This window comes from Melopsittacus undulatus, chromosome 2 (assembly GCF_012275295.1).
Source record: "Melopsittacus undulatus isolate bMelUnd1 chromosome 2, bMelUnd1.mat.Z, whole genome shotgun sequence".
NCBI classification, from domain to species: domain Eukaryota; kingdom Metazoa; phylum Chordata; class Aves; order Psittaciformes; family Psittaculidae; genus Melopsittacus; species Melopsittacus undulatus.
In genome coordinates, this window is record NC_047528.1 from 52,243,450 (window position 1) to 52,270,039 (window position 26,590).

Below are 26,590 nucleotides of genomic sequence, written 5' to 3' on the forward strand. Positions count from 1 at the left end.
CCTCCTTTTAACATCTTAACTTCTTAACATCTTTCCCCAGTATCACAATCTGAACAACATCTCTTTAGCTTTTAGTTTTTCCTGTCCTTTTCCAAAGCCAAAATTAAGGGATCAGGAAGAGGTATATTAATTTTGCACTCTGTCATATCTGCATACATTACTTCATTCCATTTTCCTTATCACCTCAAAAACAACATTAATTATAACAATGTATAATAATTCAAAGTTCCATTTTAGGTAATTTTTCCTGATCTTCTAAAGTGTATGAAGGTCAGCATTGGTTATAATATTTTACCAACGTTTTCTTGTTTACAGAGGCCCCAGAAAACCCTCTCAGTTCTTTCCAATGTGCCAAAATGTAACCCAATGGGCTTTTCTTCAGAATTTCCTTGTCTTGACCGGCTCCCATTTCAGCCAATCTTTTACAAATCTCTATAGCTTCTCTTTCCCAGTACTCTGCAAATGCACTTATGAAAATGAGAGCACCTACACTCAAGTTGTATGATATTTTTAAGGGGGTCAGTACAATAATATCTCTGGGTTCTGAAGATCGGCTCCCCTGTTGTTAGATCATAGTTTTGGTTACAGCAAAATTTCCTTTACAATCATGCCTCTTCAAATTTTCTTTGATACTTTTTTTTTTTTTTTTTTTTTTTTTACAAACCCTTTCCCAATTTTTCTTTTTAACCTCCCAGAACTTTTGTGGCTTTTTCCACAAAATAATCATTTTATTTCTGTTCTCAGAGAATTACCGATTGGGTATCTATAATTTAATGGCTGTACACACACAAGAAGATGCACAGGACAGAAAAAAAGCAGCGAGAGGGGCAGCCGGACACTCCCCCTCCGCCCTTTTCTAAGCTGCTCACAGACAGGACACACACAGGGTTACACAGACAGGACAGCGGGAGGGCAGCCAGGCCCCCGCTCACAGACAGGATACACAGGTCCAAAAAAAAATATAGACGCTTCGTCCGTCTCCGGCCGCTCTCCTCGCGGAGACACGGAACCGCGGATTGGGACTCCACACTCGCTTTGTAGCTATGCTACGTCTCAGTCACACAGAAACACAAAGTTACACATGGGATCCCTCACTCACACTATGGTTCCGCTTACTCTCCTCACGGTTCTCAGAATCTGAGATACAACAGAAACCTGGTGGGTTCGCTTACCCTTCACCTGCCCCCCTAGCAGGTCCGTCCTGGCTCCCAAAACTTGGGATACAGCGAAAACCTGGGCTCACCCGATCCGCCTATACATATGTATTATCTATCCCCGCTTCGTATTATAATGAGCCAGAAGGTCCTTTGCACTTGCGCAGTGCCCCTTCTGATCATGGGCAGGGGTTTTCAGGATGAAGTAAATGAGTCTCCCTCTTTTTAACCTTTACACCTTTTAATCTCCAGACATGGACTTAGGGTTATTCGGCGCCCAGTCTGCTTCTCCTGCCGCTTATTAATAGGACCAAACACCTGTGTTTTTGTCATGGTCTTAAGGCTTGATCGCCCAGTCTGCCTCTCCCGGCTTATCAGCAGGACCTTTCATCTGCTTTTGTCAATAGAATTAGCATCTGCTTCTTCCCCTCCAGCAGTAATCAATGCCTTGGCAAGATGGCAATGGCAGGTATTTAGGACAGACAATACTTTTGTTTAAGCATAGGAATTCCTTTAACTCCCTTATACAATTTCTCTGTATTACCTCCCTGTACATTGGTTACCCGTGTATCAGTTTCCCCTTTTTCTATAAAGTGAGTAAATTCTTTTACTCTATTATTTATGACAGACCTATCCATGTTACCTGGAGAAGGCCTTGGTTAAGTATATCTCTGAACCATCCAGTAACTCCTTATCCAATCCACTTCCAACAATTTTAAGCTTTTGCATATTCTCCTGCAGTTTTCCCAGCTTAGTATGGATTGATTCAGAATGGTCAGATTACTTTCATGCAGCACATACCTTTGAAATCCTCAAAACCTTTTCTGCAAGACACCCACTATACCTTGCAGGATTCAGACCATCAGATGTCTGCTGCCTAAAAAACAAAACTTTTTCTACGAGACACCCACTGTGTCTTGCAGGATCCTAACTACAAGATGCCCACTGCCTCCTGTGATTGTAAACCATAGGACGCCCGCTGCCTCTTGTGCATAAAACCTTTTTGTACAAGACACCCACTGTGTCTTGCGGACCCAAATATCGGGTCGATTTTTTTTTTTTTTTTTTTTTTTTTTTTTTGCCCATACTTTCATACAGTAATGGACCATTTTTTCCTTACTCTTTTTTCCTTCCTGGGACGGCTGAATGTCCCAGTACTTTATCATTAACCCCAGGGGACCGTCCGGTGGTGCATCCGGTGGGCTGCTCCCTGCTTTATTCTTAGGATCTCTCCTTGGATCCTTTTCTGGGTTATAATTACGACTCTTACTCTGACCCATTGTCTTACTCCGGGGACCTCTGCCTGGGCCCCCGGGACTGGGACCTCTGCCTGGGACCCGTCTTCCCTCCCCATATCTTAGTACAATATTCTATCATTTTTTTTTTGCTTATCTTTCCCTAGGGTTCCAGGGAAATCTCTCCAATTATCTAAGGGGTATTCATGTGAGTCGAAGGCTTGCTGCCCTTCGCCCCCCATCTTCTGGAATATCCACAAATATACACTCACTCGCTCCCCCTTGTTCCTGGCCCAGTCCCTCGCGGGAGATGGAAAACGCAGTACTTAAGGGTCCACACTCGCTTGGTTCAGTATATCGAACCTCTCATTCGTTATATTCCAGGAAACCCAATCCCGCCCGAACGGCAAACCTGCGAACAATTTCGCCGCGAACAATTCCGCTCTGCGAATTTCGCAAAATACTTACGCGTCCTGAGTCTTCGTCCGGACTCCCGTGCACAGAATTTTTATGGGATTTTTACCGGTTTTTCCTTTGCTCATTATTCTAGAATTTAGGTTCGTCGGTAAGGTTGAGGTAAGCTGTTGGTCGCGGGGCCGCGAAATGTCGCAGGGCGCCTCCCCGGAGGACCAAAGCTCACCGTTCCTTATCCGAGTCACGGCACCAGAAATTGTTATAAATTGAGACCATAACGGATCATAATCCAATTAGAATTTTATTAATTATAGCAAGTAGAATATGAGCAAAGACAGCGCTGGACGGCAGGGGAGTCTGCGCTCCGCCTACTGCCGTACTGAGCAGTTCAAAAAGCCCTCCCTTATACATCTTTTACTTCCGTGTTCATGACGTAGTTGAGGTACTCTGCGCATGCTTCAGCTGTTGCTAGGGGGTCGACCTCTGCCTCCCGGTGGTCGGTGAGGCCGAAGTAAGAAGTTTTCCTCCTTTGTTCCATAGTTGACCCTTCATTTATGTCCTTATATGGAGTGGTTTGTCTTATTTCTGCCAGTTCCTGGAACATCTTGCAAGCCAGTTTCTGTAACACCTTGTGGTCATCTTATGTTTGCATAAACGGTTTCTGGTTTAATTGGTGTAAGCGATTGTGGTTTATCTTATCTTGCATAAACTGTGTCCGTTAACTGTGTGCATAAGCAATTTCATATCTTTTGTTGTCTAACCTTTATATTGGGTTTAACATATATATACCTAACATATATCTTAATAAACAATACCTTATTCTTTAGTTTTTCACACTGGCCATTTGTGAGCTCTGAAAGACTGGAGTTTCTCAATTTTTGCTCTACTGAGGCTTTCTTTAGTTCCTGGGAAACTGGACATTGTGTCACTTGCTGGAATGGGATGATGCTCTTTCTGTAACAGCAGGAGTGTTGTGATAGCCTTAATTTTCAACTTCACTGCCAAGCATCAGGCGAAAAATATAACCAACTTGCAGGCTGGACAAGAGCTGACCTGTGAAAGTGCAGAGGGAACTGTAAGAAAACTGGCTTTTCATACAAAACATGAAAAGATGTTTTGGAACTTCAGCATGTTCAGCCTTTCTAACGTATCTGTTGAAATTCCCAGGATTTATCATTCTGGGATATTTTGCTACCTTCTGTTACAAGGTATTAGTGCTAGCCTTCCTAAAGCTGTTTCTTTATTTCAGTCTTTGAGTGAATAAATGTTAGCTTTAGCTTTTCAGATTAATGAAATATAATAAAGATGCCTTACTAGAGATGCCTTAAATACCATGTTTGCAGAACAGGTGAACCAAGTGCTTCCTGCCATCTGCTTGTGCCTGAGTCTTTGACTCCGTACCATGGAGGGGGAAGGAAAAAAATGTGGGATTTAGAGCTCATCTGGACAGCTTTGAGTGATGCAATACGTATCAGGTATTTCACTCTTGGGATTGTGTATTGCATATTGGTAGTTAGAGGTGGGTCTTGCATTACTCAATTCATTCACTTAATTTCATAATGCGTTATGCTCTTTGCTTCCTGTTTGTATTTCTTCTGTTACTTGCAGCTATTAGAAGGTATCTGATTTCTCTGTTTTTTTTTTCCCTAATTCCTTGAACAGCCCCTTCCAGTTTATACAATGGCAGGTGAAAAGGGCTGTGCCATTCAAATTACTGGGTGCCATGGGAGAGGCATGGGAATCACCCTGTGATTCTTCCCGGGAGGTGCAAGCTGTTGAAACCTGGGAATGGTTACACCTGGGTATACATCCAGAGGGATCACTGGTGAGTGTCGAGAGGAAGGGTGAGGGTGTAATAGCTGTAATGGTAAGATTAAGACACATTCCAGCAGAAGGAGGTGGTGTTGGTGGCTTCAGTCACTCATTTCCTGGAAATAATGTGTTCTCACTGAGTTAGAAGAGGGAAGGAAAATCAATACACTTTTCTGAGCTATAAAGAGGCCTTTTGAACTACTAGTGTGGCAATAATTGGAGGCCGGAGCTGGGTGGAGCTCAACACTCCTCCCTCATGAAGCAGCAGAGCAGCTTGGTCATCTGAGTTGTGGTGATGGCCCCGGGGCTGACAGGAGGATTATTACAGCATTGTTCTTGCTTTCTAGAGAGCTTACCTCATTCTTCTTTACAAGTTTCAAAGATGATCGAATCACTTTTTCTTACATGGTACCAGGCAGTGCTAAACCTGCTAGAGCTGGTCCTTGCTGCTGCTGTGTTCCTGGTGGAGCCTGCTGCTGGAACCGAACTGAAAAGGGGGGAGATGTCAATCTGTGTAGAACTGTTCAGAAGGCTTTTTAGGATTGAGATGATGAGTTTTATAAATGGGGGTAGTGAAGCTGCTGTAGTTCCACTTTGTTTACTTAGTCAGGATTTTGTCACTGGGTTCATAGTTATTTGTTGCTTTCTGCCTAAGAGACTGAAAAAGGAGTAGAATGGATGTGATATCCTTAAAGGTTGGGTTTTTTGGTTTTTTATTTTGTTGTTGTTGTTTTGGGTGGTTTTGGTTGGTGGTGTTTTTTGAATATTTTTTTTGAGCTGCCAATACGCTTACAGTTACAAAAGAAATCCTTGGAGATGGCCATAATTGAAAGTGTCCACATTAAATTTTTGATTTTGAAGGATCTATAAAGAACTCTTCTGCAAAGTAAGCACTAGTAACTTAATTTTTTTGTTGTTAGGTGGCTTGGTCATAGGTATCTTCATAAAATGGAAGTATATTTGGTATGCAGAATATCTGAGAGTGACAGTAAGGTCTAAAATTCTGTGAGTCTTTCTGTACAGGATCCAGAGTTTTAACCTATCCCTCTGTCAGCAGTTCAAAGAAGAATCAAAAGAAGCAAATGCAAAACACCTGAGTGATTTTCCTTTATATATGCTGCCAGTAGTAAAGAGAAGAGATAAAACTACATGTCTTTTTGGTTCATCATTGAGAAACTGAGCACACAGTCACTGTTTTTGTCAGAGGTGGTACTTCTAGTTCATCTGAAGTGCTGTTGCTGTGCCTAGATCCCATGAACAGCTATATTGTGAATAGGGGTCTAGGTTGAGGGAGTTGGGTTTCTTTAATTGGATGAAAAGGAGACCAAGGGTCAATTCAGCAGCTTTTTACAGCTACTAGAGGGTGGTTATGAAGATTACAGGACCAAACTCTACTTAGTAGTGCCAGATGGCAGTAAGAGGCAATGCCAGCAAATTGTTGCTTTGGAGATTCAGGTTGGGTTTTTGGGAAAATCTTGTTACTAGAAAAGTAGTGCAGCACTGCAGCGGGTCATCCTGAGAAGTTAGTGTCTATCCTAAGAGCTTTTCGGGGCTCATCAAGGCCGAGTCATGACTGATCTGATACGCTATTGGTGATAGTCTTGTTTTGAGTCTGAAGTTTGACTAGCTAACCTCCAGAGGTTTCTTCCAAGGTTTCTAGGCTTAGATAACCTCCAGAATAAAGAGTTTTGTAGACAATTTTGAACTAAACTGACCAGCTACTGTGGATGCTTGGTGATAAACTCAATTTCATGTCATAGATCTTGGTACATCTATTGTAGCTCATACAATAATGCTTCGATGACCAATAACAAGATTGATATTGCTGGCCTAAGTGTTTATGACCTGAAGGCCTGCAGGTTATTTTTGTCAACAGGTTGCTTTTGGTCTTGCCCAACCCAGAGGGAAGGGGCAGATGGTTAATACTGCCCCAAAAGGCAAACCCCTTTTTGTTGGGCTGCCAAAGATGGCTTCAGGGGATGAGGTCACCAAGAAGGTGGGTGCACTGCATGAAATTTACTGTATGTTGTTAAGGGCATAATACTAAATACTCCACAGCAAAAGGTCTGTGTAACCTTCATACTGTGCTCTTCCTCTGCAGTTCCCTTTGCCTAGTACTGTATTTAAGGAAGCCAAAGACTTAGTTTGGCTATATTAGTATGTATTAGTGCTCATGTTTTTCCTTATTAGAGTTGTATGAGGAGGAATAACTAAATAAATGGCTTTGTCAATTTTATAATGCTTTTTTTTTGGTGGGGGGGGGGGGAAGAAGAAGGTAGAGGAAGAGGGGAGTCAGAAAAAAGTACAGAAGAGTGTTAGAAAGCTGGATGCTGCCTGCTTACAAGCTTTTTTTTTCCTGCAAATAAAACTTTGTTTCTCTTTGCATGACTGGTGAATGAAGTGATGTGATTTGATTTTTGAGGCGTTCTTTCTGATATGTACTTAATTTTTTGAGGTGGCAGGATTATATCTTGACGTGTGCTACTTGAAACATGCTGTTGGCAGAGATCAGGCTTTTGGATGCCATTTTATCCCGCACTTAGTGCTTATGCTAGAGGACCTTGGTTTTTGCTCTTCATTACTCTCATTTGCTTATTTTTCCTGCATGAAAACAATTCTTCTTTCTTCCTGTGTATACAGCTACTTATTTTTTTTTTGTTTCTGTTACATGACATCGGCAAAAAAAAGTTCATGGATCATGTGTATAATATTATGTATCTGGGTAATTAGGCAAAGATCCATATCACTGTTTAAAAACATTATACAAATAAAAGCATTCCTGGCACTTCACAGTAACTGGAGAGTGAGCTGAAACAAAATGACGTCTTTTGAGGTGAAAATGGAAATTTGGTGCAAAACTCCTAACTGTTTGAATGCATGTAAGTGATGTTTAAATAAAAGCTTGCCTATGTGAACACAAACTCATAGACTTCACAAAACAGAGCTGCCTGCAAACCGAAAGACTAGCTCCTTGCCAGCAGTTCACTTGGCATAGCTTTTTCCTACCTATCATCTATGCTTCACAGAAAGAAATAAAACCCTGTACTTAACATACTCCAGGCCTTCCCTCCTTGCCAAAGAAAGGCTTTGGTAATTATATGGAGTCCTCTGCTCTTACATGTGCAGGTTATTAATTGCTCTAAAAGGGTGAGGAATTGAATCCTGCTCTTGCTGATTTCAAAAAACAAAAATTATCCAATTGGCTCTCATTTTCTGTGAAGTCTCCTGGAGCCTATTTGCTCTGCTTACAGTAGAGATTGCTTGCTGATTTTGCTGCATGCCCCTGAGCATCTACCCTACAGACTTGGGCTGTTAAGTGGCAACTCACAGGGAAACAGAAGCTAGTATCACCTGTTACATAGCAGTGGGGTGTTTTACACCTGTATATGTCCAAAACCAGCAGGATAATTTTAATGAATTAGACTGCCTTGATTTATTTTTGTGCTAATTGAAGATGAGAAAAATTAAAAATGGAGCTTAGTTTCAGTGGCATCATTTTTATTTTGTGTTTATAATGGAGTAATAAAACAGAACTTTTGGATTCAAAAGATAACTAGAGTCCTCATTGCATCACTGTCTGAAGATATTATTTGCAGCCATTACTTGACTTATATGCAGGATCTGAGATACATTAGAGGCTGGTAACTGAAGCTTCATAGGAGATAAAAAAAAACCTGCCTTGTTTTACCTGCAAAAACATCATTAGAATATTTTTCTCATGTACTTATGTGAAATATTGATAATTTAGGAACTTTTTAGAGGACAGATCTTGCTCCCTGGTAAGTTGGCTGTTGTGTGAAGCCAGCAAATTCTTAGGATAAAGGGTAGTATTTAGTATATCCATGCTCCACCTATGGTCCCTGAAACACAAGGGTTTTCCTGTGCCCATCTAACTTTGTGGCTGAGGTTAGTAGGTTCTCTGAAAAGGTGATTTATCAAATGGCTTCCTCCTGTTGTGGGTTTGAATAGGAGCTACTCCAAATCTGAGGTCAGAACAATGGCTATGGAGGAAATTAGTCATGGAGGGATCTGAGGAGGAAGGAGCATGTTTTTATCAGCACTGGAAGAACTTCCCAATACACAGGGGTCTCACTAAAGATAATTTAGGCATTAGTGAATAGTGGCAAACGTTTGCACCTTCTCATTGTTTCCAAATGGGTATTAAAGGCTAAAGGGCACAACACTTGCTTTCTTCTTAATTTGACACATTTGGAAAGTATTCTTCATAACCATGTAGGTTGAAAATACATTTTTATGAAGGCTTAAACATTTGGTGTTTTTTTCGGCTGGAGTGAGAGGTCTGGGAGACTTCCATCGCGTAATTCCTTGGTTATGGTAGACGGTGAACAATATAGGGCAACATGAAGTCAGTTAGCAGAGAGAATTATCTTGAATTTCTGATATATGTTCCTGGCTTAAATAGTGCTTATGCTTTTACCCTGTGATTCCTTGTGATCTTAAAACATCTAGGTAGGGTTCAGCAGTTGAAGATAAAGGATTTTGGTTTGTATGTAACCCTTATACATTCTGCTAGAAGAGTTGGGAAGATCTATTCTGATATGTATTGATGAAATGGTTTACATTTGTGGACATAGACAGGTACCTGTATATATAGCATCTAAAATAACACTGAACAGTCTTGTATCTCGACATCTGCATAGGGCTGGCAGATATAAGCTGAGACAACAGTAGCCCAGTCTTCCCAGTAGTGGCCACTGGAGGTCAACAGGAATTCCCTAGGGCATCTAAGAAGGCACTAAATGTCCAGGTGCCAAAAATTTCAATGTTAATGGTTTAATACTTCTATGATTTGGTATTTCAGATCAGCAAACTGCGTTTTGTTTTTTTTTTTCCCCAGTTGTCATGAAGAAAAATAGGATCACTTTCCTGAAAAAAAAACCCCACTTTTGCATAAGTGTTGTAAGAGTAAGGTGATATAGGCTGTTTGGCCGTTTATTTTACCTAGCTTATTATTTTGCTAGTTTATATTACCTAGATTATATAGACAGAGTCAACAAGATACTGGTTGTTTTATCAGTCCTCCCTCCCCACAGAAAAGCTCCCCTCCCAGACCAAAAAGAAAATCAGGAGGAGGATCCCAGGCCGAGTCCTCTTATGTTAATTTGGTATCAATCAGATGTTCAGAGGAAGAAAGCGTGAGTGAGTACAACACTGATGTTCAGTCAGGGAAATAAAGCCTTGGACATCTTCAGCATAGCTTAGAGAACATGCTTATGTAGCTTATATAGCAACATATCTGAAACATGCTTATGGCAAGCTGATTTACACCTAAGCTGTAACTGTACATTGTCAAAATACACGTGTTCTTTAGCTGTATGTTAATGTCTTTAGTTATTTTAAATGAGCTTGGAAATTGAAGGCGCTGTCCAGTGCATACAAGTTAAGGGTCTAAATATTTGTGTTCCTAATACAGCTTCTTATATGTTTAATGAAAGACATGATAGAAGGAGCCTAAGAGTGATCGTCTCAGGTAACCAACAGAAGAGACACATAGATGCTTTTAGGATATGATGGAATCTCTTAGAATAGCTACTTTGGGACAGGATGAATCACAGCCCACAAATGCCTATTTCTCTTCAGTGGCTATAAAGAGAGAGGGGGAGTAGAGTGACTCAGTGAGATGTGGTTGTTTATATTTCGTCAAATGTATTTCAAGCTAAGTGCATAAGGCTACCATCCAGAGGCAGCTCAGCTCTCCACAGCACCCAAGATATGTATCTCAAATGTTCAGCTATACAAAGCCTGGTTAGAGTGTACTGCAGGTCTGCTCTGCCTGGTGCCTTCAGCACCCTTCCCAACTGGGACCACCCTGTGGGAAGGCATGGGGCATATGTACTTAGTTTTCATCCTGATGGGGAATTGGTGTTATCCCAAAATACAGTTAGGATGCAGACTGCATGTGTATGTGAACCCATGTGTTTGGATCTCACAATTTAGACATGGCTTAAATTCCTTGTGCAACCAGCGGAAGGAGAGGGGATTTGGAAAGCCTCCAGAAGCCACCTTAATTTTGGTAAGATTGAACCTTAACATGTAACTTGAATACGTGCTTGCTTCAGTGGTGTGTTTTCTTTTCATATTTCAGCATATATGATGAAAATAGTTTGTTTTCATGTCTGTGCACAGTCCATCTCCAGTTTTCCTTCATTAGGGAGATGTTGGGATGCCTGAATGCTAGGAAGTTAAAACAATTGAAATCCTGCAGTTAAAGTTCTTCTGATAACATGTCCTTTTGGTACAGCATACCTGCTTCCGGTTAGTAACTTGAATTTTGGCATTACTCTTTACTTTTGTAACTTACAATGATTTCTACCATCACTTCAGCCCTAAGAGAGAATGAGGTATTTTGCAAAGGCTGGCATCACAGGTATTATGCATTAATAGGTCTAGATGCCGAATTTTAAAATCTTGGCAGCCACCTAGACTTTTCTTTATGCTGTCATTCAGACCATAGCTACCAAAGCTGAATTTTGCTAGTAGTAGAAAAAGTTACTATGAGAGAAATCTATTAGTGACATAGAAAATAGTTTTAAAGTTCTGCTTGCCATTGCTGAACTTGCCAAAATGTTTCTGTTGTCATAGGTCATCTACACAAGGCTCAAAATCATGTTTCTGCTATACTAAATGTCACATAAGTTGCTTGGTGCCTTCAGTGTTAGTATTATAGATATTCCATGCTTCTTGCAAAACTCCCTTTAAATTGAGACATTTTGTTGTTTCTGGGATTAGACTTAATCACTGTAATTCAAGAGCTAAGAAGGAAAAAAATGGCTGTGTGGGTTCTGTGTGTTCCAGTTCTCTTCCTCATTATTACTTCCAAAGCAGTCTACTTTTCTCCCAAAGTTTTATCAGAAAATTGTCTGTAATAGCCACCTTTAGCAGCATTTCCCCCTTGATTCATTAATTAAAGGAGTATGTCAAGTAGAGCAGATGGCATTTTCTGAGTTGGGAATTTACCTGTATTTGTTATTCTGTGTTGTGCTTAATGTCTGAATTCTTCAGCTTCTCTAAGAGAATGTCATTTTGAAATTAAATATATAATATGATTATAGAAGTTGTCGTGAAAACTGAAATCCTGTCCTTTGTAACTGATGTAAAATCTGAATGGGCATGTGGGCACACCTCAGGGTACAGAACAGGTATTTTTGAGATAATTTTCTTCAGTCCATGAACTCATGCCTTATTTGTTGCACATGACTTGAGTGCCATTTTTGAGAAAGATTGTACATTTTCTGTTGAGCTTTTTGATGGGGCCTGACTGAAGGGTTCACAAACGTGACGTGATTTATTTTCATCACGCCCTATTGAGTTGAGTGGCTTCTGATCCTTTGGCAAGGGAGGAACTAAAAGGTAATAATCCACACGAGGAGCTGGGTGGGCTGCATGACTGACAGTTTTGTGTTCAGAATTCAAGAATCCTAGGAATGATATCTGGGAACACCTCAACCCTGTCTGACTGCAGTTGAAACTCTGCAGTGGTTGAACACTGGTGTATGTGCTATGAAGTGGCGGTGCTGAAATGTGGTTGTGCAGCCAGTGCTGAATCCTTGCCTATTGAGAGGTTGTGCTGGCAACCTGACATGGATTTGTGTTGTTCGTGTGCTTTTGTTGAGGGTTTTAGTGTTGTGTGGTGTTTGTTTGGATTGTTTTTGAGGTAACCTGGAAGTTTCCTCAGTCTCTAGGAGCAAAGTAACAGACGACGAGCTCTCGGATTCTGTTGCCGTCTGAACATGGACATTGTCCAAGTGGAGGGTGGCTGGCTCCTGTTGGCTGGTGGTGGCTGTGCTGCTTACTCCACGCAGCTCCTTGTCAGGCTTGGGCACCATCATCTTCCTTGTTGTAGCCTTCTGCTCAACCAGACCCAGGATTTTCAGACTCTGGCTCTTGTGTCTCTCTTCCTCCCTTTCCCACTCATTGCTCTCTCTTCCTCTTCTGCTCAGCTTCATGTCCCATTTTGATCCACCTGACCTTTCTCACACCCCCTTTCAGTGTGCTCTTGAGAGCTTGTCTCCTGCATGTCCGTGGGGCACTAGCTGAAGGGTCATGAGAGCAACAGGCAAGGTTGTCTTCCTGCTGTCAGCTCCAATGTCTGGTCTCTGGCAGATGGGAGCAGCAGTTACAGGGGAAATCCTGCTAATCTCCTGTAACTTGAGCCCATTACATGCTCAGTCGCACTGTTGGGCTGGTGCTTTTCCAGCCACATACGGACAGGGTGGCTGGAGGAGGCGGTGGACGCTGACTGCAGAACATTTTCTGAGGTTTGCACTGTAGGTATCAGGAAAAGAATCAGAGCGATGATGTGTGTCAGCTGAATTCTAGCAGGTTTTAAAGCTTTCTCAATAGGAAAATATTTTCATAAGTATAGCAAAACAACATAGCCTTGATTTAGCAAAGAAAAACAACTGAAAAAGCAAGGGATCAGCACTCTGGTAATTTTCAGACTGCCCCAGTATGGCCATGGGAGCCAGAGCTCCCCAGTGAGTGAGTTACAAGGGTAGCAGAGCAAACATGTTTTTGCCTTGGCTATCTCGGAAATGGGCAAACTGTGTTTTGGCAGAAAAGTAAATAAATCCTGCAGCAGATGTCCAGCATGGAAAATTTTTAACACGGGCAGCTCGAGACTGGCAAAGTCAAAAAGATGTGGAAAATACCAACTGGTCATCATAGTAATGGATGGCATTACCACCCCTGGCCTTGAGGTCTTTCAAGACCCATCAAAGTCAATTATTTGGGGTTTTGGTTGGGTTTTATATCTACACACACACACAAATATATATATATACATATATATTTATGTATATAGGGCAGAATAGAGCAGAGTGGAAGGGGTGATTGAGCAGGGAGTAAGGAGCGCATTTCAGCTGTGCTAGGGAGAGGAGGTTTTTAACAAATTGGGTGGGAGATGATGGATCCCAAAGGAGAGGTTTTGCTTGTGGCATAGAGGAATAATAGATTTTTGGGAAGCTGTGTTTATAATATGCAAAACAGCCCATAGGAAACAATGGGGCCTTGGGACAGAGCTGCCAGTGAATGAGACCTTTGTTTTCCTCTTGTCTATTTGTATTTCTAAACTTTTAGTGGAATTTTAAACACATTTTACACTTTTTTTGTTTGTTTTTTCTTTTTTTTACTGTAATGGCTTGAATTGCATAAATGCTGTCTAAAGTAGCATTGTACTGCAGTCTTTACCCTTGTCTGGATAAAGATTGACTTTCAGCTTAACCTCCTTTTTGATACTTTTCTAATTTGCAACTCTTTCTCAATAATCCTTGCCTGCTTGTTCTCCTGTTAGAGAAAACTTCAGCAAAATTTGTGGGGAGAACTGACTGGCAGCAGACCTTGAGTACCAAGCGTACCAAGCTGCCCACAGTTTGACTTGAAAATGGCAATTGGTATCATAGTCCTCATGCCAGAGCTTGGATACAAATGAGCATCAGTGGTAAGCTAATCACCCAAACTGCAGTTTAGATGCTGCTGCTGTGATTTGTCTGCCAAAGATATTAAAACACCATTGTAGAGATTATGTTTTCATCGAGAAGCATCCCATACCTGCAGTCCCTAACAACTAGTCTCGAATATTCGGAAGGACATTATGCATGTGTTGCTGTTAAATGCAAATACTACTTGTAAGATTATGCAGCATTAAAATATTGCTGCCTGAATTGGAGTGTGTTTTGGCTACGTGTTAAAAATAAGAGCTAGTTTGTTTGGTTTATGGTGCACAGCTCACCTCTGCAAGCAGAATGGCATCCCTGCGGTTCCGCAGTTCTGGAAACCTTGTTTGTGCACGCATTTACAATTAGCAAAGCTTTGAAAATCCTTGTGTAAGAAGACATGGTGTAGCTGCTGTTGCAGTGGAGGGGAGTTGTTTTCTTCTGCTGTGTGTGTCATTTCATGGAGGTATCGCTTTACTTCACTGGTAAAACTCCTTCCCTGCGCGAGGGAAATTCCTGGTTCATCAGTATGGATGCATTGTTTTTACACATTAGAAGTGCTGTGTTGCTGTGTCAATCATCCCGTTAGGATTGGTTTGAGAGCACAGGGCTGACGAAGCTGGGTGTGATTGGCTGCCATATGCTGGGAGGGCTCTGGGAGAAGGAAGGGCTGCAGTCTTTCAGCAACAGAGTTTAGGCTGTGTCTTTGCTTCATCATCTGAGGAAAAATCCCCAGATAAGGCACAAGGCTTTCTGAGTGGGGGTGGAAGGGGAAAATTACAGGCTGCTTATCGTTTCATTTGAAAATGACTTGCCGTGATGGGATGGGAAAGATATGGCTGTTTGTTTATATCAGATGTTCCTGTTCCCGTTGGAAATGTGCCGAATAGACAAGGCTAAACAAGGTAGGAGGATCGCTGTCTTTTATTGAATGTTTGAAGAGTTTGCTGCAGTATGCTGCATCCTGTCTGTGTTGCTTGGGGGAGTCGGGGAAATGATGTTTCTCCGGTGAATGTATTCTGTTTGCGTCCAGTAAGTGGATTTTATGGTAACTTGGTTTGAAAGGGAATTAATTTCCAACGTAAATAGCTCTTGTCAGAAATAGAATGTGAGTATACGCATATTAACGCAAGTAAAAAAAGAAATAGGTCAGTGTGTTTCAGAAGTGCTGTTACCCTAATTGGATTTTTAGCTGGGCTGCTGTCTGGTGGTGCATCATAGCTTTCAGAAAGAAGGAGTCAACCTGGAAATCTATGAAGTTTATAGCAGCAATGTTTGAAGATTTAGGTGAATTAAACTGGCTGAGCTATGTAATTCCCTGTCAGAGGCTTTAACTGAAGCCAAGACTCCTTGTCTTAGACATATAGGAGCCATACAGTGAGATTACAATATTTTGCCCCGTTGTAAAAGTGTGAGCATTTTTGACTGCACTGTGATTCCTTGTGCTCTTGAAGGCAAGCTGGGAGGGTTTTTTTGTGTTGTAGTATATTTGAGCGTTTTCCCTGCCCTTTCCAGGTCTTTGTCTTGGCAGCAAAAGAGAACCTGTACATGAAAGCAAGGTTAATAATATGTGCTGCAATTATCTGATCGTTATACATTTTTAATGAGAGAACACACAGCTAGCAGTATAACTTAATGAGCAGGCTGGCTTTTAGAGCAATGATTTCACTGTGCTGAGGCACATCAACTTTCTCGCGGAGGAGGAGCCTCAGAAAGGAATGGAGAAGATTTATGTTAAATGCTGTGGAGAGAAGGAAGAGGGTTATTTGGACAAAAATCTGTAAAATTCTGGAAGAATAGAGCAGTTGTTATTTGTTAGATTGGAAGCAAACTTTACCATCATGTTGCAGAGGGGTCTGAGAACCGTTGCCTCATCCTGTGATGTGCTGAAGCCCCATCAACTTTTAGACTGCCATATGTACTGATTGGTGCTCAGTACCTTTCAGGATCCCACACAACTAGTGACCTGAATTAGCATGCTGTCTTCAATTAAGTTCTAGCAGCAATGTTTTATGTAGAGTATATAATGTAGGGAGTTTATTTTTTTCCTTCAAGACTGACAGTGAACAGCAAAAAATGTTATCAGTGTTATTTCTCCTGTAATAGCCATGAACACTGCATATAGATACTTGTATTCCAATAGGATGTCAGTAGAAAAAACAAATGGAAGACTAAATATCAGTTTCTTTAAAGACGAAATTAAAGAAAAGTACTTCTTAACTGCCTAGGAAAGCTTTCAGTGGTGTAATGTTGGGGGAGTTTTAAGATTATTTTTTTTTTCATATTCTAGGAACAAGTTACACTACTTTTGAAAGCATTGCATTAAATAGGCCCTTCTAGACCAACTACCTACCCCTGCCCTCCCTTTTCCAAAGTGAAGTGCAGGACATGGGCCCAAAACTCCTGATGTCACCTCCTGGCAGCTGACTCTGAGGTTGATTTAACTTCCCTGCACCCTGGCTAAATACTTGAAGACCTGCAGTTAGGTTGTTGACACATCTTCCGTTCATGAACCAGATATTTTTAAACCCTGTACTCTTCTAAGTAAAGTCAATCTTGTGTCTTCTGAGAATTTCAAAATGGGGTAACATGTCAGGCTATAGAACATTATTATTATTAAAAATCCACAGGGTATGGATATGTATGTTTGTCTATCACTACTGATGTTTAAATGGGTTGTTTGTGTGCAGAGCGTGTTAAGCAAGCAAGGCAAAGATTGATACTTAGAAGCAAGTCAAATGATCTTTTTCAAGCTATAAAATGTGAGCTGAATTTTTAATTTTTGCAAGTAAAACCATTTTCATGCAGAGCTTTTGGAGAAAACTTTTCATTCTAGTGTTTTGAGACTCTCACTTTCAGATAATTAAAGTGGCTAATTTTTGTACCTTGGAGATTGCAGTGTTTACAATTATCCTTATTATGCCTGACTGCCAAAGTGAAATTTGCATTCATCACTTAATCAAATAGTTTGATAGAAGCTATTGACAATCAAGTGACAAAAGCATTTTAAAAAATGTTTCTTGCTCCAGGTGTATTTATACTACTGCTTTACACGTACAGGTAAGTGGGCTTTCATCTTGGGGGGCAGAGGTGGTAGCAAATATTCTGCAATTACATTTTTATATAAATAAATGCTAATAAAAGTATTTTGGACCAGATTCTGGTACCTCTTTTCATTTGGTAGTATCTGCTCTGCTTAATTGCTCTGTGGATTTCATCAGAGCTATTAGAGCGATAACATCTTGCTGTGTTCAATCCGTTTTCAAGGAATAATTGCTGTTTAGAATTAATTTCTTCATTTTCCTAAGGTAGGATTTTCTAGTAAGTTACAGGTCCTGAAGTATAGTGTTTGATTATAGAGTGTTTATAAAGTCAAATCAAATTCTTCATTTGTAACCCTACATTTTATAGAAATCTAAGGTAATTGTATGGTGCTGAGAAAAAGAGCTCTTAATGTTATGTGGGATTTCAGGCACTTGGGTTTGGTAACTCATCTCTGCTGTGAATGAATGTTCTTCTCTGTTGCTCACAAGTATGTCGGGAATAACCTGTACTGTGTTTATTTGTAAAAAGCTCTGTAAAATGTTCAGGTTTTATAGTACTAAGAGATGAGAAAAAGACTTAGTGTTCAAATGAAATTCCTCATTAATGATTGCACATATGGTTTTAATTTCCTAAATTGTTAGTTAGACACATTGCTAGGATTTAAATTTCACATAATAGCTACTCGTGATATCTTGTTCTCCAGAGTTACTAAAAAATTTCTGACCTTAAGGATTTCTTTTTTTTTTCCTTTCAGGGAAGAAACTTTTTTTTTTTAAGGCCATATTATTTTACCCCCCATTTTTTTGTGACTGTAGCTGTTACAAAAGCTACAAAAAGAGAATAAAATCACCTGCTGTATTTTTTAGTATGTATTTTTTTTTAATTAAGCACTTCCAGCATTTGATTGTGAAACTAATTTGGTATGTTATATTTAATACAATGTGTTTATGGTTAACTAGTGTGAGCTAGAGCTATGTAGCTGGTCTGTAATCAGGCTGAAATTACAGCCTGAGGAAAATCAAACTCAATTCAAGAGACTGTCAGTGCTGACAACTAGTTCAAATAATAGTAGCAGTAACTGCTTGGCTAATTAAACTAATCTTCTTATACATTAATAGCAAATGCAGTGACAGCAGTTGGTTATTGATATATGAAGTCCAAAGTCTTCTTTTAAAAACAAACTTTTTGGCTATATTTAGGGTAGAGGGTGCATGAGGAGAAATAAATCATGCAGACCCGTTCTAGAATGTGCCAACTTCATAATCTCCCCATTTCTTTTTTTAATGATTCTTTTTAATAAGGCTGTTAAGACGCTGAGCTTTCCCTCCGACCATGCTGGTGAGACAGAGCTCTTAGTTCAGTATTTTGGGCACACTAAAAAAGGAAAATCTTTGGGACTGAGAAACTTAAAGAGCATACTCTACAGGAGATTAAATGCAGAATCCTTAAAACTAACACGAAGAAATACTAATTATGTAGGGGACTGTGTGCTACTGATAGTTACTGAAGCTGTTGAGAGCTGCCAGTGTGCAGCTGGCTGCTTCTGCAGAAGACCTGTAGAATTCCTGGAGCCATAAGTCTGGCAAAAGGAAGTGGTGGGCTTGTAATCAATATCTTAAACTTTGTATGTTACAGCTCAGCTGTAAACAACAGCTAATAAAGACAGTGGGAGGGATTTAGTAGTGCAGTTGCATGAAGATACGCATCAAGACATAGGAACAGATGGTTCATATCAGAGCTTATGAGGGTTTTTTTTTTTTACTTTAGATCAATATGTTTTTTAAATCAGTTTCTGAGTGGATGATAAGCAGTGTTTCAGGAAGATCTGGTTGCTGCACATTGATGAACTCATAAATAGAGGCAAGGTCAGTCTGGAGGTTCATGTGCTGTAAAATCTTGCTTCCTGCAGGGAGTACAGCACCTCTGACAATAGGCAGGATTAGAGAATACAAGTAAGGAAGAATACAGAAATGTTTTCCCTCTGTAGCTTTATGGATCTAGGACTCTGTTAAAATTGCTTTTTTTTTTTTCCTTGTGAATTCTGAAGACAACTTTTCACTGTTTTCTTGGGGTGTTTTTGTGATCATTTATAGGAGAGAGGTTTATCAAATACTGCTTTATTTAAGCCTCTAGCATTCTCTCCTATCCAGGCTGAATACATATTTTCCCTGGGTTTTTGAGGACTTTTAAATTGTGGGGGTTTTGTTTCTCTCCCTCTCTTAACACCCCTCTTCCCCCCCCCCCCCCCCCCCCCCCCCCCATGTTCTGTTACATATGTTTCAGGTATACTAAGTGGCTCAGGCCTTTGCCCCCCCAGTTTCGTGAACTGATCATGATTTTTGGACTTCATAGGTGTTACAGGCAGTGTTCTGAACTTGGTGTAAACTAATCTTAAACTGCAGAGTGGCAGGATTTCAGTTTATTTTCAAGCACTCAGAAGAATGATTTTTTTCAGTGCTGGGTTTCAGCATGATGGGTTTATTAAGAAGAGCTGTAACGTTCTCCTCCGACAGCATGCTGTGGGAGACCTCTTCTTGACATCGAGGTGGGGGGAAGTAGCCACCTTGTAGGATATCAAAGCCTAGATTTAGTCCATTTTTATGTTTTTTGGGTTACTCTTTCCCACTTTTCGGATGGTCTGTGGTGCTGTTTCCAGCAGCTATATGGATATTTCAAGCATACAGCTGCATTTGTTGTCAGCAAACAGCTCTGGCTGTGCTTCCAGTGGGACAGGCAGGAGCATACCTCTATGCCTGGTTAATGATTCAGGACTTCAGTGCTGCCTTGCTTTTATATTTATTTTAAAGGCTGCAATAACACATACGGGATTTCCCTGATGACTCCGTTCACGCGTGGCACAGCATTCCCAGCTACAGCCTCTGCCTGACATTAGGAGACCAGTTCTGGCTTCCACCTTTATCTCCCGAAAGCGTTGAGGCCTGGGGCATGTCCTCTGGCTGGCAAGAGGCTTTTGCAGAAGATGATGCTGGTGTGTGGGCTGCTTGTGCTAGGGATTGCAGTGCTGCAGTCCTTATTGGCATGCCGAACATGCTTCGGCAACACGGCGCGCCGCTGTCCTGGAGCTCTTTAAAAGGAGCTTGCCTTTAAAAACTTAGAGCTTTGCATGTATTTCTTTACAATTCCTGTGCATGTTTTAGTTCCCCTCTGCTAATGTTGGGGGACACTTTGGGGTTAGGTTGCTCTACTGCCATAATGTGAAGGGGGCAGGAGGAGCCAAAAAACTCTTAAGATTTTCTTTCTGTGCCACGGTGGAGCAGGCATGAAAGGCTTTGGAAGTGGCTGCACCAATGTGTTTATAAAGCCAGTGCTTTGCTTTTTTTTTCTTTTCACTTTTTTTTTTTTCCCCACTTTTTTTTCACTTTTTTTCTTCTTTGGAGAGCTGGGACTAAATCCATCTTCCAGACCTCACCCGTGGAGACAGAAGTGGTTGGACACTTGTGTTGGACATGAGGTATCCAGTCCCTTTCCTCTTTTTTTTTCTGCACCGTCTTTTTGACCCACTTCTTTCTCCATTCTGTTGAGCAGGATAAAATCACTGAAGGGCAAGGGAGTGATTCCTGAGAACAAACGTGTTTCTGCAATGGGTTTTTCTGCATTCCCAAATTGGTAAATCATCCCTCTGGAGTGCAGAGCAGGTGGCACAGTTCCTTGTGTGATCTGATGGTCCTTGTGTGCATGTGTCTGTCCATTTAGGTTGGTGGCTTCCTGGTGGCCTCCGGAGATTAAGCCATACCTTCATGTTCTGCATCATCCTTTGGAGATGTCTATCTCCCCTTTGGCATGAGGACACCAGAGCTTGAGCTTTTTGGTTGCCAGTGCACATTTAAGTGCCTGAAGATAGGGGGAATGAGTTCACCATCTCTAAAATCCATGTGTTTGAAATAGGAGATGGAAGTGTTGAGTTTCTTATGGGAGAACTTGAGGATCAGCATGTCCCTAAAGATGCATAGCCAGCTCTGGCTGCAGAACTAGGCTGCTTGTAAGGAGTTGCCGTCCTGAGCTGGAGAAGGCAAAAGGGTAAGCTGAGGACAGCATGCCTTGACTGGCGCATGACTCTAGCTGTTAGTCGCCAGAGGTGGGAGGCACTCTGAGGAGGGCTTTCCTTCTCAACCGCTGAATTTAGTAGCCGTCAGTGATTCTAATGACTATTTAAATAACTTGATAAAGTCAAAAAATTATTTTTCACTTGTTTATATTTTTGACCTTCAGTACATCACCTGTCACTTAATTTCACACTCTAGCTTGTTTGTCATATGCAAAGATAGAGCTCTCTTTTGTATGATTTCCCAGGTGGTAATTCACTGAGTCCTCCTGCCTCCTAGTCAAAATTTAGCGGTCCTCATCATCCATCTGTATGAATGTCATATTCTTTCTGTGGTCAAAAGCATCACTGTGGCCTTTTCATATATGTCTGCCCTTTTGTAGAGCTGTTGGTGCTGTTGCTGTTCTCCTTTTTCCTAGCACTGCAGTAATCTCTGAGATGGAGTGGCTCTGAACTTGATTTATCACTCAAGAGTTACATGCTTCGTGACTACACATAGTAGCATATTCCTTTTCTGGTTTTCTTTAATACTGCCAGATCTTCTGTTTGCTTTATACTCTATCAGCTGCTGAGTATTTTGCTGCAGTTTTCATCGAATTGCCCAAAATGTCTACAAGATCTTTCCTCTGTAGTAATGTTTTGTTTGATCCTGGTGTTGTATGTGTACTATTTATTACTTTTCAGTTCTTTCCGTCATCTGCATTATTTTGCCTTTGTGTTAAACTATTGTATCATTTTATCATCCAGTGTACTCATTATCATGAGAGCCTTTTGTCACTCTTTACAGTTGGCTTCAGACACGACTTTGCAGAAATTTTATGTTAACTGCAAACTACCTTTTATTGTTTGTGGTTATGTTGCAAAGCAGAGGATGAAAACTCTGTTGCCAAGCTTCATTATGAAAATTACAGTAGAATATTTAAAGTAAAAACATGATCTTTAACAATGTGATTTTGCTTGGTTTGGGGGCTTTTGTAGAAGTGGTTGACCCTGAACTTCTGGTCTGACTTCAGTCTGCATATCATCTGCAAATGCTTAGCACTTTTAGCTACCATTTTAAATTAAATGTCTTTCAACATTCGTAAGACTGATATGAGAACTAGGTCCCAGAAAAATCAGCAGGTTAAAAAGGTGAGATGGTTAATTTGCTTTCGTTTTGCTTATTTTTGAGCTTTTATGATTTGTGTTTTCTTGTTCTTCTCTACAGTTGTCAGAATTGTACTCCTTAATAAAAAATGATAATTCCTTGTAAACATACTTGTAGGTGATAAAGCTTTGTGAAGTGATGTTTTTTAGCCTTCCAGTGAAATGGGTGAGAGGTAGCTGTGCTGCAGCAGGATTGTGTAGTAGGTCCTTAAACTTGAGGATTCTTGTTTGGTTTTTTTTCTTAGAGAAATGAAATTAAAACAGTTGTAGTGGTCTACTTTGGTAAAGATAACTACCTGTATCTCAGCCCTCTTGGCCTGTAGCTGCCAACATTTCAGCGTACTTTTTACTTGGGAGAAAGGTAAATGTGCTGGTTTTCATTTCTGGAGTGCTTCACTGGAAGCTAAAAATGGATGCCCTGAAATAGGACTGTAGACACAGCAGGCAAGTTTCTACTTTTCTGATTTTAAAGTACAAAACTTTATTTGTGTGGCTCTGTTGGCTCCAGTGCTGCTGTTATGAAATTTAGTCGTGCCTTGTGCATCAGCAGGCTTGTTCTTTCTGTATTTTTTTCGTGGTGAATGTTGGGCAATAGCAAAGCGAAAACAGAAGTAGGACCTTAAATAGTGGATTTCCATCGAAATTTACAGAACCATAATAATTAAATTTAAGAACTCCCAGCTCTCTTAATATGTAAATTTCTTTCCCCATAAGAAATACTAAAAGCATAAAACTAGAATACCACTGCATCTTTTTAGTCTCTCCCTTTTCTGTCTTTTCAGAGCATAACAGCACTTTTTTTTGGTAGCAGACAGGCAGTTCTGTTCAGTTGCTATAAAGTGGTACCATGGTTACTCCTATTTCAGATGATGGGCAGAGGAATAAATGTGGAGAAGAGCCTTTCAAGTAGGTTTTCATGTTGAAGAGCCTATGCATTGTAATAAAGTGGGTATGTCTGTGAAAGCCAAATATGGGTAATGTATACTTTGCAGCTCATAAAGTAGCAGATGATTACTGGAGGGGATAATTTTGTTTGAGAGAGAGTTGTTTAATTTGTTTGAGGTTTTATTCTGTTCTGATTTGATTTTTTTCTTACCTGCTTTGTCCTGGAAGTGTTCTGTGAAATGGAAAGAGGTCCCATCAAGTGTCAGGGCTATGTATGTAAGCTGGAGGTTAGAAAATACAAAATTTCTTACTTACAAACTAAGCAGATACTGTATTAAAACGAGACACATTCAACACAGAAACTTGCAAAGTTGTTTTTTGGAATAGAAAAGTGTGCAAGCGTAACAACAGCAGTCTACTTTTTATGTTTATACGCGGACAATTTTTTATCCCTGAATGTTATGTTGATGTTATTTATTTGACCAGATACAAAATATTTTTGTGCTATTTATTGTTTTTGAAAGATAATGTCAAATTTTCTGTGTTACAAAGACAGTGCTATCTATCAAGGTAAGATTTATGAAGGGTTAAAGGAAAATTTTGAATTATGATTTAACATAGAAGTTGTGCAAGGCAATATAAATCATACGGTGCAAAACAAAATGTGGCTTTAAATACCCATTTGGGATTAAGCTTGAAGTACAACAAATGAATTTAAACCTTTGAAAAAGACAAAACTGTCAGGACTTATTTTAACCAGTCCAAATTTTCTGCTGCAATGTGAGCAGAAAACTCTCTTTTGCCAAAAGCCAGTTCTACTCAGTGTCACAAGCATATCCATCGCTTTGGAAACGCTGGTGAACACCGAGCTGTGCTTCACAGTACTGATGTCCCAGCAGGAGGGAGAAATCTCTGCAGTTACAGGTAAGCAGAGATGGTAGAGGAAGGTCTGGAGAAGTGCTTTGTCAAAACATTTCTGGGAAATGTATTAAGTTTTCACTGCAAAGGTGTGGCAATTCGTTGTGTCGAAGGATGAAAGAACTCTTTTTCAACGTCTCTATTGAAACACAATTTACAGTGTATTCTTGAATAACTCTGTGCTTATCCATTGCAATATTTAAATTATGGTAAATGATTCAACCACGTGAAAATAAAGTTTTCAAGATGGAATGGTTTCTGTGTTGCTGAAGTACTTCTTTCTCCACTCCTCAACATTTTTACCTTTTATTCAGAGAAGTCATTGAGATGCTGAAATTTCCTTCAGGAAAATAGGAGAGATTTTTTATTTTTTTCCACCTCCTGTAGCTCTCTTTCTGTATGGAATGGCTGAGTTAAAATAGAGAGGGTTGTCCTTTATAGAACAGGGCTGGAAAAGGACTAAGACAATATTTTCATGTAAGACAGGGACGTGACTGGGTCTGGGACCTAGGAGTACTGGATTAATGCTGCCTACCAGTCAGTATTGCTGTCTGAATCCATTCTCTTTTCAACTTCAAAATAACAGAAATGAAAAGGATGGCTCTGTACATTAAAGTTGCTTTTCCGAGATACTGGTAGGTTTGGGTTTTTTCCTTCCAGAAATCTGAATGTAGTTTATGTCCCCTTTTCCTGTTGCAGACAGCTGAACTATGCTCATGGCAGAAAAGTAAGTGTGTCATCCAATGTCCTTATTGCAGGCATATAAACTTTCTGGGTTTGCTCCTGTGCATCACCTCTGTGTGTTAAGTACTTTGTCTCTTGTTACTTGGAGGAAAAAAAAAGAATTTTATTTTCCAAACTGAAACTGGGTTAAAAAGTAACTTTTCTCCAGTGGTGGTGAGCTTTTTTGACAGAGGGAGACATGTTACACAAATTTAAAACAACAGATCCATATGACCCATTTTTATTGGGTCAGTGCTTCTTAATCAGTGTTCAAGCAAAAACGAAGGTCAGCAGCAGTACTTCACACCCAAACTAAAATTCATCATCCTAGAGACCAGAAAAAAAATGTTTGCTCTGGTAGGCAGCGTCTGCAGGCAGTTACTGTATGCTTCTTCCAGTTGTAACTCCATTATTTGCCTTGGGATTAAGTAGAAGTTTTCAAGATCTCCAGAAATTCACCAGAACCTGCATGTAAAAGCTGAGAAAAGCTTTTCTTTGTTTCTCTGCCACCAGTTGCAAAAACAGTTTTACAGGAAAAGTATTCTCTTTTTGAACTCGTAATACCTATTTGACAACACAATAGTGGCTCAATAAATGCAGATTTATTTTATTCCAAGGAGAACATATTTCTATTCTGTATTGTCAAACACAACACAGGGAGCCTCTGAAGTTTTAAATGTTGGTTGGTTTTCTGTTTGGGTTGTTTTGTTGGTTTGGTTTTGGTTTTGGTGGGTTTTTTTTGGTGAACAAATAAATGCACGGATTTTGAAAAGAGAGTAATTTAGTGACATCCTCACATTGAGCTTGATTGGATATTTTCTTTACTTGCTTTGAAGGACCAAAGATAATCAGGCAGGAAGCAATCTCTGTGTTCAAACACAAAAAGGCAATTCTCCTTCAGGAGAGACCAATAACCTGTTGAATACTACCTTTTCTTCTCCTCTAGGGCCATTACTGGTTTCTCCTTGACTGGGAAGAGGCTTTTGGAAAAAAATGGCTTTTAATGAAAGATTTCAGCTCCTGTTATACAAAACATATGCTGTCTGAATGGTAGCATAGAAACATTATTAAAAAAATATTTAAATTGCCTTTGAAGTACTTGATAATCTGCTATTGCATAGGTGACTTTCAATTCAGGTGGCTGATCCATCTTTTTGTCTCCTATAAGATATAAAGTGTTCTGGCAGAGATGCTTAATCTGGCTTTGCATTATGTCCCATGAGATACGTAAGAACTAAAGCGCTTCCATATGTTCTGCTTCACGAGGATTTCTTTAGGTTTGGAAGTAAATAAAACTGTTGTTGCATGTTATGTTCGTGGTACTAATGGAGAGAGAAGGAGGAATTGAATCCTTGCAATAAAATGGCTGCTAATGAAGGCTTGCTTGGGCAACCCTCTGAGAAGTAAAGACACTATAGAGGTTTCTTCCTTTCCCTGTTGGAAGCATATTCCCATTATTATGAGTTGCTGCTTCCAAAATGGTTGAGATGGTTGTGAAATGCTCCAGGACTGGCAGAATGCAATTGGAGTGCCTCACTTGGGCTTCTTTGGACATGCTCTTGAGTTTTCCTCCTTCTCGGTTGGATTGCTAAGAAAGGATTGCTTCTGGGAATGGTCGTAGGTGATGCAACTTGGGGTGCAGAGGAAGGGGTTTTGGTATTTCTTCCTCTTCTTGTAGGTTTTAAAAGTGATTTTCTCCAAGCTCACCTTTTGCTGGAATGAGCAGGCATATTCTCACTT

The 26,590-nt window shown here is 40.3% G+C and overlaps 1 protein-coding gene across 5 annotated transcripts in view; it reads left to right on the top strand.

The window, feature by feature from the left end:
• Window positions 1-26,590, top strand: part of MBNL2 (muscleblind like splicing regulator 2) — a 118,064-nt gene that overhangs the window by 8,860 nt on the left and 82,614 nt on the right. The window contains exon 1 of one of the 5 annotated variants that reach the window (XM_034071408.1): window positions 14,764-14,975. The exons of the other annotated variants lie outside the window; for them this stretch is intronic. The gene's annotated coding sequence lies outside the window, so the exon portion shown is untranslated. Of the gene's footprint in view, window positions 1-14,763; window positions 14,976-26,590 lie in introns of those variants that run through there. 5 annotated transcript variants of the gene reach the window in all.